The following is a 9,482-nucleotide window of genomic DNA, read 5'->3' on the forward strand; positions in this document are numbered from 1 at the left end:
TTGTTCAAAAAACCCGGTGCTCAGAAAAATTTTGTTGATAGAGGACCTCCTCCCAAGTGTAGGGGATGTGGCAAAGAGCATAGGGGTCCATGTGCTACCGGAGAATTAATTTGTTTTAAATGTGGAAGATCCGGTCACTACTCTAGGCAGTGTCCTCAGAATGAAGCAAGAACAATGGCAGTTCAAGCTACTGCGGTTTCGGTCTCTGTTGTTCAACCGATGCGAGAGTCTCAGACGGTTGGTAGAGTATATACCATGGACCGTCAACAATCGGAGAAGGCTCCGAATCTCGTAAAAGGTACAATATACATTGACAATATGGATGTTGAAGTGTTGTTTGATTCAGGAGCTACACATTCCTGTATGTCTGATTTTATGGCCGTTGGGCTAAATTTGCAAATGTATGACATTCGCCCTCCAATGAAAGTGGTTACTGCTACTGGAGAGGAGTGTTATACATCCGTGTTGTGTAAAGATGTTGAATTCAAATATGAAGGCCGAGATTACGTGCTGGATTTTATTTGTTTACCTATGATCAGCCTTCAAGTTATCTTGGGTATGGACTGGTTGTCAAAGAACTGTGCTATGATAGACTGCTGTGGTAAGAGGATTGTGCTTGATGCTGATGATTCTGCTACTAGTTCTTCCCCATATCTATCTGTGTTGCAGGTTAGAAAGGCTTTGAGGGCCGGGGCATTGGGATATGTCTTTGTGGGGGGTTTAGTAGCGGAAGTCATGAGGAGATTGGCACTATTTTCGTGGTGAGGGAGTTTGTGGATGTGTTTCCAGATGAAATTCCACAACTTCCGCCTCATAGAGAGATTGAGTTCACGATTGATCTGTTGCCTGGTGTGGGGCCTATCTCTCTGGCTCCGTATAGAATGTCACCACCGGAATTAGCCGAGCTAAAGAAGCATATTGAAGAGCTTTCGGCTAAGCAGTTTATCCGGCCAAGTGTGTCCCCGTGGGGAGCACCTGTCATATTTGTTAAGAAGAAGGACGGTAGCATGAGATTGTGCACTGATTACCGTCAGTTGAATAAGGTGACCGTTAAGAACAAGTATCCTCTCCCTCGCATAGATGATTTGCTTGATCAGTTGAGGGGTGCTTGTGTTTTCTCAAAGATTGATTTGAGGTCGGGTTATCATCAAATCCGAATTAGGCAGGAAGATATTCCGAAGACTGCCTTCCGATCTAGATATGGACATTATGAGTATCAAGTAATTCCATTTGGACTCACTAATGCTCCTGCGGTGTTTATGGATTACATGAATCGCATATTTAAGCCGTTTCTGGATCAATTCGTGATTGTGTTTATTGATGATATCCTGATATATTCGAAGAGTAAAGAAGAGCATGAAGGTCACTTGAGAACTGTGTTGCAAATTCTCAGAGAGAAACAGTTATATGCAAAGCCTTCTAAATGCGAATTTTGGCTTTCTCAAGTGCAATTTTTGGGTCACGTTATCTCTGCTGATGGAGTAGCGGTTGATCCTAGCAAGATAGAGGCAGTTGTTGATTGGGAGAGACCCAAGACTGTAACGGAAATAAGGAGTTTTCTGGGTTTGGCTGGTTATTACCGGAGATTCATTAAAGAATTTTCAGCCATGGTGTTGCCATTGACCCGTTTGACCCGGAAGGATACTCCATTTGTTTGGACACAAGAATGTGAAGAATGCTTTCAGAGCCTTAAGGAGAAACTGACGACCGCTCCGGTGTTGGTACTTCCTGATCCGGAAGGAGAATTTGAGCTATACAGCGATGCTTCCAAGAAGGGATTGGGATGTGTGCTGATGCAAGATAGGCGGGTGGTAGCTTATGCATCGAGGCAATTGAAACCACATGAAGAAAATTATCCAACCCATGACCTTGAGCTTGCTGCAATTGTTTTTGGGTTGAAACAGTGGAGGCATTTCTTGTATGGAATGCAATTTGCAATATTCAGCGATCACAAGAGTTTGAAATACTTGTTTGATCAGAAGGAGCTGAATATGAGACAACGACGGTGGACCGAGTTCCTAAAGGACTATGATTTCGAATTGAAATATCATCCTGGCAAGGCTAATGTTGTAGCTGATGCACTGAGCCGAAAATCCGTGAGTATATCAAGTATGATGATCAGAGATTATGATGTGATTGAGAGGTTCAGAGATATTCAATTATCTAAAATCTTTCCATGTAAAATTTGTGGTTTTGAAATCACAAGCATTGAGAATGAACTGATGACCAGAATCAAAGAAGCTCAACTGCAGAATGAAAGTGCTAAACGACTAAAAGGTCAGAGTGGTGTATCCTGCAATGATGAGGGTATACTATTATATCAGGGTCGTGTAGTTGTACCTAGGCAGTTGGCGGAAGAAGTAATGACAGAGGCCCATAAGGGTCATTTTACTGTTCATCCGGGAGCTACAAAGATGTATCAGGACCTAAAGATGAATTTCTGGTGGCCTGGTATGAAGAAAGATATTGCCGAATTTGTCTCTAAGTGTCTCATTTGTCAGAAGGTAAAGATTGAGCATCAAAAGCCTTCTGGTATGTTGCAACCTCTGGATGTTCCTGAATGGAAATGGGAGAGTATCTCTATGGATTTCGTAGTGGGATTGCCGCGAACACAGGCTAGTTATGATTCTATATGGGTGATTATGGATAGATTGACAAAATCCGCACACTTTTTGCCAGTTCGGGTAGATTTCTCTGCGGAGAGATTGGCTAGGCTCTATGTGAAGGAGATTGTGAGGCTTCATGGGGTGCCTGAGAGCATTGTTAGCGATCGGGACCCGAAGTTCACTTCTCGCTTCTGGGGAGCATTGCAGGAGGCTCTTGGCACTCAGTTGAGACTGAGCACGGCTTATCACCCACAGACGGATGGTCAGACTGAGAGGACCATTCAGACGTTGGAGGATATGCTGAGGGCTTGCACCCTGGAGCAGGGTACTGCATGGGATCGATATCTCCCGCTGGTTGAGTTTTCATATAATAATAGTTTCCATGCTAGTCTGGGTATGGCTCCCTACGAGGCCTTGTATGGTCGCAGGTGTAGGACACCTACTTGTTGGTCAGAGGTTGGAGACACAGAGTGGTTTGGATTGGATTTTGTTCAGGAGACTACTGAGCAGATTAAAATGATTAAGGATCGTCTGAAAAAGGCTCAGGATCGTCAGAAAAGTTATTATGATCTCAAGCACCGGCCTCTAGAGTTTGAGGAGGGAGATCATGTGTTCCTGAAGCTGTCACCGGTTACGGGTGTGGGACGAGCCCTTGGAGTGAGGAAGCTGAGTCCGAGATTTATTGGACCCTACCAGATTCTTCGTAGGGTGGGACCGGTTGCCTACCAGCTTGCCTTACCTCCGCAATTGGCAAATTTGCATGATGTGTTTCATGTTTCTCAGCTGAGGAAATATGTAGCTGATCCTTCTCATGTGGTTCAACCTGATAATGTTGAGATCCGGGAGAATTTGAAGACTCCTGTTGGGCCACTGAAGATACTCGAAAGAGATGAGAAGAAGCTGAGAAATAAATCTATTCCTATGGTGAAAGTCCAGTGGGAAGGAAGGACGCCTGAAGAGTCCACTTGGGAGCGGGAAGATGAGCTTCTCCGGCAATATCCTGAGTTTAAGGACAGGTACGTTCTTGATTTTGCGGACAAAATCGCTAAAAGGTGGGGTGATTATAATAGCCCATATTAATTAATTAGTAAATCAAGTGTAATTAATTAATTAAGCATGTTTTAGTGAGTGAAATTAAGTATAAGGCTTAATTAAATGAATCTGAGTCACTTTGGAGTTAAAAAGTGTACTCAGTGAAAATTAAGGGGTATAAATGGGTACTGGCAAAAGTACCCAAAATATAAAAATAAAAATAGTAATATTCCTAGAATAATATTCCAGACTTTTGGGTAAAGTTTGGTAATTATTGGAGTTGAATAGATAGACGAACCAATACCCGCTTAAAGCCACTTAACCTATGTTAAGTGACTTAAGCCACCAAAGAACCCAAATCCCCCCATTTCCCCGTCGAAGCCAGAAACGGAAAAGGAGAAAAGAAGAAGAAGGAGAGGGAGGGAAAGGAAGGAAGAGAGAACCTAGGAAGATTGGAGCTTAGAGCATGTTATGGAAAATGCTAGGAATGTCATTTAATCGGTGGAAATGAGCCTAGATAGTCGTTTGATAATTGTTCATAATATTGGAAAATTCATGCTTGGATTGGTTATTATTCTAGCATGTTGAACAATTAGTGAGTTGAATGATTGATTGCGTCCTTGTGATGTCTAGGATTGAGACATTTGGACCAACCGTGAGTGATCAACCATTGGAGCAAGCTATGGAGCTTGATTAGCTCCATTGGATAGGTGAGTTCATGCTTATGTTGGTATGATTGTATAGCTTGGTTGATAGCTATAAGATGTTATTGGATGCAATATGTGTTGATTGCATTAAACCTTGTGTAGGTTTTGTTTGAGAAGTGAAGTATTGTAATTGACTGACTGTGGAACCTGTTGGTGGTGAACAAAGGTCAAGTTGAAGCTTGAGGTAAGCCTTCGGACCTTGGGTGTAATTCCCTTGACTGTTCTACCAAGCCCTGAAAGGGTGGAGGTTGTGATTGTGTATATAAATGCAATAAAATAGTGTAATGCTTTGTTATACGTATGTGTATGCATTTGGTGTGGCATAGGATGGTGTTTCCCTATGTTGGTATGTGGCATGACGATGCGTAAATCATACTTGGTAGTTAGCTGGCCAGTAGGACTATTTGCATCTGAGTTTCCTTAGGACAGCTTGAGAGCTCGAGGGATTTCTCCTGGAGATGTTATTGCACTTTGCATAGATATGTATTTACTGCATTATTATTGTTATTGCTATTACACTGATATGGAACTGTGGGGTGGAGAGATGCTCCAAGGACCCCTGGTTTACTGGATATATTCGTATATCTCACCCCGTGTTGTGGGGACCCCCTTTCAGGTAAGGATGCTGCAGGAGCCTCTGGTGGCAAGTGGCCATATCTGGATTATGCATGAAATGTGGCATTACTTTTGAGTTTATGCATGCCTTTTGTAGTTGACATGTATAGGATTTATTTTGAAAGCCCTTGGTCATTTGTATATCTTGATTCATTGGATGAACTTAGCCTATGCTCATGCCTTTGGTTACACCTTTTGTTGATGGGAGCCAAGGGAATGATCATGGTGTTTTGTAAGCTAAGTTCTATGGCTTGTAAAGGATATGTAATGTAAATGATGCTTTCTTGAAATTCATTATATGCATGCTTGTTATGTATTGGATGATTGAGTTGGTTGAGCTGAAAATCAATTAGGTACCCCTTTGTTTAAATTGGTAAACGATGAGAAAACAAAGGTTATGCTGCCCAAATTCTAGCTAAATCTCATGAAGAGAGGTTGGATGAGTGCTAGGATTTAGTTTGGGGCATAGACAATTGGGGTTTGTGATGGGGATGCTCCTTCCCCTAGGATTGGAGTTGAAAAATGTGGGAATTGGAATTCCCTGGCAGCGCGCTGAAGCGCCCAGGAGCGCGCCCAAGCGCCCTGTTGCCCCTGCGAGTGCCAAGGCATTCTGCCTCCTCGCGCTGGAGCGCCCAAGTGGGGGCTTGAGCGCCCAGGATTGCGCGCTGGAGCGCCCTGGCGTGCGCTTAAGCGCCCTTTGCTGCAGAAAGTTGGGTGGCTCACTGCCCCCTCGTGTTTTAGCGCCCAGGGTGGGGCTTAAGCGCCTAGGGTTGCGCGCTTGAGCGCCCTGGCCCGCGCTTAAGCGCCCTTAGCCACTGGAGGAGGAGATGCTTCTGTCTCCGCGCGCTAAAACGTCCCAGTGGGAGCTTAAGCGCCCAGGATAGCGCGCCTGAGCGCCCTGTTGCGCGCCTAAGCGCCCATCCACACTGGAATGTCTGATGTTTACTGCCTCCGTGCGCTTTGGCGCCCAGATGGAGGCTTTAGCGCCCGATAGCGCGCGCTTGAGCGCCCGGTAGCGCGCTGAAGCGCGCGGGGCCTGTGACCAACACTCTCTTGTGTTGCTTCAAATTGTCCTAACTTGGGCTACAGTGCTCCGATTCGAGCGCGGTTTGAAGCCACGGGTAGCTAACGAAGAAACCTACAACATAGTAGAGGTTGTGAATTAAATAAGAAGTAAATGAATGGTTTAAAAATGGAAAATGAACATGATGTTAAGCTTAATTTATCTGTTTCCGCAAGGTAATATGGTTATGATCACGAAATTGGGTATTATGAGTTCGGTACGTTTTAAAATGAAAAATTTACCCGGATTTTAATTGAACCCATGTGATTGTAACTGCGCTTAATATCATATTGCGATGTTAACAAACCGGTTCTAGAACGGGGTGTTACATTAACCAATCATAGAGCTATGATTATATGAGCCTTTTATAGACTAGCTTATTATAACCATAGTTTCCTCACTATATAAGCTAGTTGGACCATTCATTTCTTATTCATTCGATTATTTTGCAAAATTTTGAAGTTTAAATAAAGAGCTCCAAGGGTTAAAAGAGAGACGTGAAAAAGGAAGAAAAAGCTAGCTAATCTTGAGAGAAAATAAGAGTGATTTAGCCATCTTCACTGTTTATTTGTATGCTTCATCATTTTTATTGAAGAACACATAGATTACATTGCTAGGAGTCTAGAGGAATTAAATTTCATACAAGAAGAGTTGCATTGCTTTGATAATTTCATAAAGCTCTTCATTGATTCAAAGTTCTTGCAATGAGGTTGATAGGATCCTTGTATTGCTTGCTTCACCTAGAGGTGACATCTTTCCTATCTTTAGTCTTTTACTTAGATTTGTTTAACTATATATAAAAACTCTTGTCTTTGTTGTGTTTGGTTCGGTTTGAACCATCTTGGAAGTCCTATACTTTGGCCTTGATTTGAGGCAAAGAGAAGACATTTGTTGAATCTTGGGTTGAGTTGATTTGAAGTCCGATATTCTTGACCTTGGTGAAGGAAAGAACAAAGGCAAGGTTAAGACTTAGGCATGAGAGTTTGAAGTTCTAAGGTTCTAGTGATTTGGATAAATTACTAGGTGTTTGGTTTTTGGTGTACTAGTTGTTGTATTGTGTAATCTATACTTTATTAGTAAATTTCCTAAAATACTCATTTGAGTTAGCGGTGGATGTAGTCTTCTTCGACGTAACAAACCATAAGGTGAACCACCGTAAGTGTTATTGTGAATATCTCTTAACCTTCATATTTTATTTGTTGTTAATTGAACATAGAAATTCAATCTTGCATCTAAAGGTTCGGTTAAGATCTAATCGTGAACAAGGACCTTAATTGAAAATAATTTGGACCTTGAAAGTACCTTGACCCAGAGTACACACACCTACCTTGATTGTTGATCTATAATTGTTTTACTAGTTACTTGTTTATAAGTTATCTTGCGTTAATTATATTGCTCATATTAGGTTGCTTAATCAACTAATAAGATAAATACCTAGACACAACATTCTTGATCGAATTTTTTCTTTAATCTAAGTGGTAGCATCTTGTTATTCGTACTTGAATAATAAGAATGTACTTTTAAAACAAAGTCAAACCAAATTATATACCTTGAGATTTTGAATTGCATAGCTTCAGCCATCCTTGATATTTAGTGTTGTCTTTTTGTTGTGATTATAGTTTTCATATTGATACATTGTTTACATAATTCTTACCACACATTTGATGTTCTTTTGAATGCTTGTGTAAGTGTTGTATATGCTAGGGCAAGAGGGATTTGACAACCACTAACCGCAACTTGGAATTGTCTTTGGAGAGATAGAGATCCTATTAGTCAAAGGCTAGCACATCAAGAAAGTTTCTTGGAACTAAAGCTAAACAATCCAAAAGAACAACAAAGGAGAATTACTACAGGATTTTTGTTCCAAATGACCATCCTGTGAAATCTGAACCTGGAGAACCTTTGAGGGTCAATGTTCTGTTTCAACACATACAAATTTTGCTTTCTAGTGAAACAGCAGTAATTGCTTAGACAGGGGACTCATGGTTTAATTGCCAAAAGCTGAAACTGCCAAAAGAATGTGGGTAAGTATCCAAGAGAATGTGATTTGTGGTATTTGCGATTATACTTTTTTTGGTAGTGTTTTTAGTTTTGATAAAAAAGATATGTTGACAGGTATGAGTTCCAAATGCAATATGGTTCAATCGGATGGTACCAGCAATGTGATTAAGAACTGGAATTACACTGCCTTGGTTGATGCAATTCAAAATGGTGAAGGAAACTGCTGGACCACTAAGGTGACCTTAATATAATACATATTTCTCAAATTCCATTGCTGTTAATGGGAAGTGCTGATAATATATTGATTTTGTTGGAACTGGAAGCGATTTAAGACCTACATTGGAATGCTTACCGAATTTGTTGGGTTTTGCTCTTTTTCTAAAGCCCAATAAGACCTAATGTGTAAGAAGAGCCAAAGAAACCTAAAGGCCATTATGCTAAGGGTTAGGGTTTCTTGAAACCCATATATATATTCTACACTTATCATCAGCCTCGCAAGTCTTCACTTAGTGATTGCAGAGGCTGAGGTAAGGTCATTTTCCTGAAAGTGAGAGAGTGCCCACACACTTCCCATTTCTCCTTGAGACATAGTTTGGAAGATCTGTCACAGTCCAGCTACAAGAAGGTTGTTCGTGTTGCGGCGCTGAGGTGAGCAGTTCGTGAAGAGGAATCATACAAGGGAAGATTCTACACGAGATCTGCGCATCAAGAGATAATTATGAAACGAGGATGATTCGGTAAGCATACCAATGTACTAGGTCCTAAATAGCTTCTGCAAAATCCAATAGTTCCTACAGAATCATTGTTGCCTTACTTTCAAGGGGGAAGTGGACAATATGTGAGCACTCTCTTACTTTCAGAGAAATGATCTCTACCACTTTGTGAAGACTTTCTTTAGGCTAATAAGTGTAGAATATATATGAGTTCCAAATTTTTTTAACCTTTATCTGAATGAGCTCTAGGTTTTTTTGGCTCTTCTTACACACTAGGCCTAATTGAATTTTAGTGAATGAATAAAATACAACAGATTTATGTTTTGCTTTGTTGCACAGGTTACATGTGAAGAGGAGCTTGTTGAAGCAATTCAGACAGCAACAGGAACCAAGAAGGATTCATATGCTTCATTGAAGTGATAGTTCACAAGGATGATACCAGCAAAGAATTGCTTGAATGGGGCTCTGGGGTCTCTTCTGCCAATAGCCGTTCCCCCAATTCATGTTAACTCCGGTTTAACCTGAAACTGCTATAACCAACCGGTTTAATCCAGTTAATTAACCGGTTCATTAAATGAAATAGCTTGAAAGAAGCGAATCAAATTTTGAAATTTCATATAAATGTTTTTGTAAGTGTAACATCCCCATCTCGAGCCGGTTCAATTAACATACATATGATATAAACAGATACAACGGAAGACTTATCTTACGGAAATACAGGCTAACTTTTTCTTTTTCTTCTTAG

The 9,482-nt window shown here is 41.1% G+C and overlaps 1 pseudogene; it reads left to right on the forward strand.

The window, feature by feature from the left end:
* Window positions 1-174: 174 nt before the first annotated feature.
* Window positions 175-9,246, forward strand: LOC133290565 (pyruvate decarboxylase 4-like; annotated as a pseudogene).
* Window positions 9,247-9,482: the final 236 nt, after the last annotated feature.

This window comes from Gastrolobium bilobum, unplaced genomic scaffold, assembly GCF_033153095.1.
Source record: "Gastrolobium bilobum isolate Gb01-03AN ecotype WA unplaced genomic scaffold, APGP_CSIRO_Gbil_v1 utg7671, whole genome shotgun sequence".
Taxonomy (NCBI): domain Eukaryota; kingdom Viridiplantae; phylum Streptophyta; class Magnoliopsida; order Fabales; family Fabaceae; genus Gastrolobium; species Gastrolobium bilobum.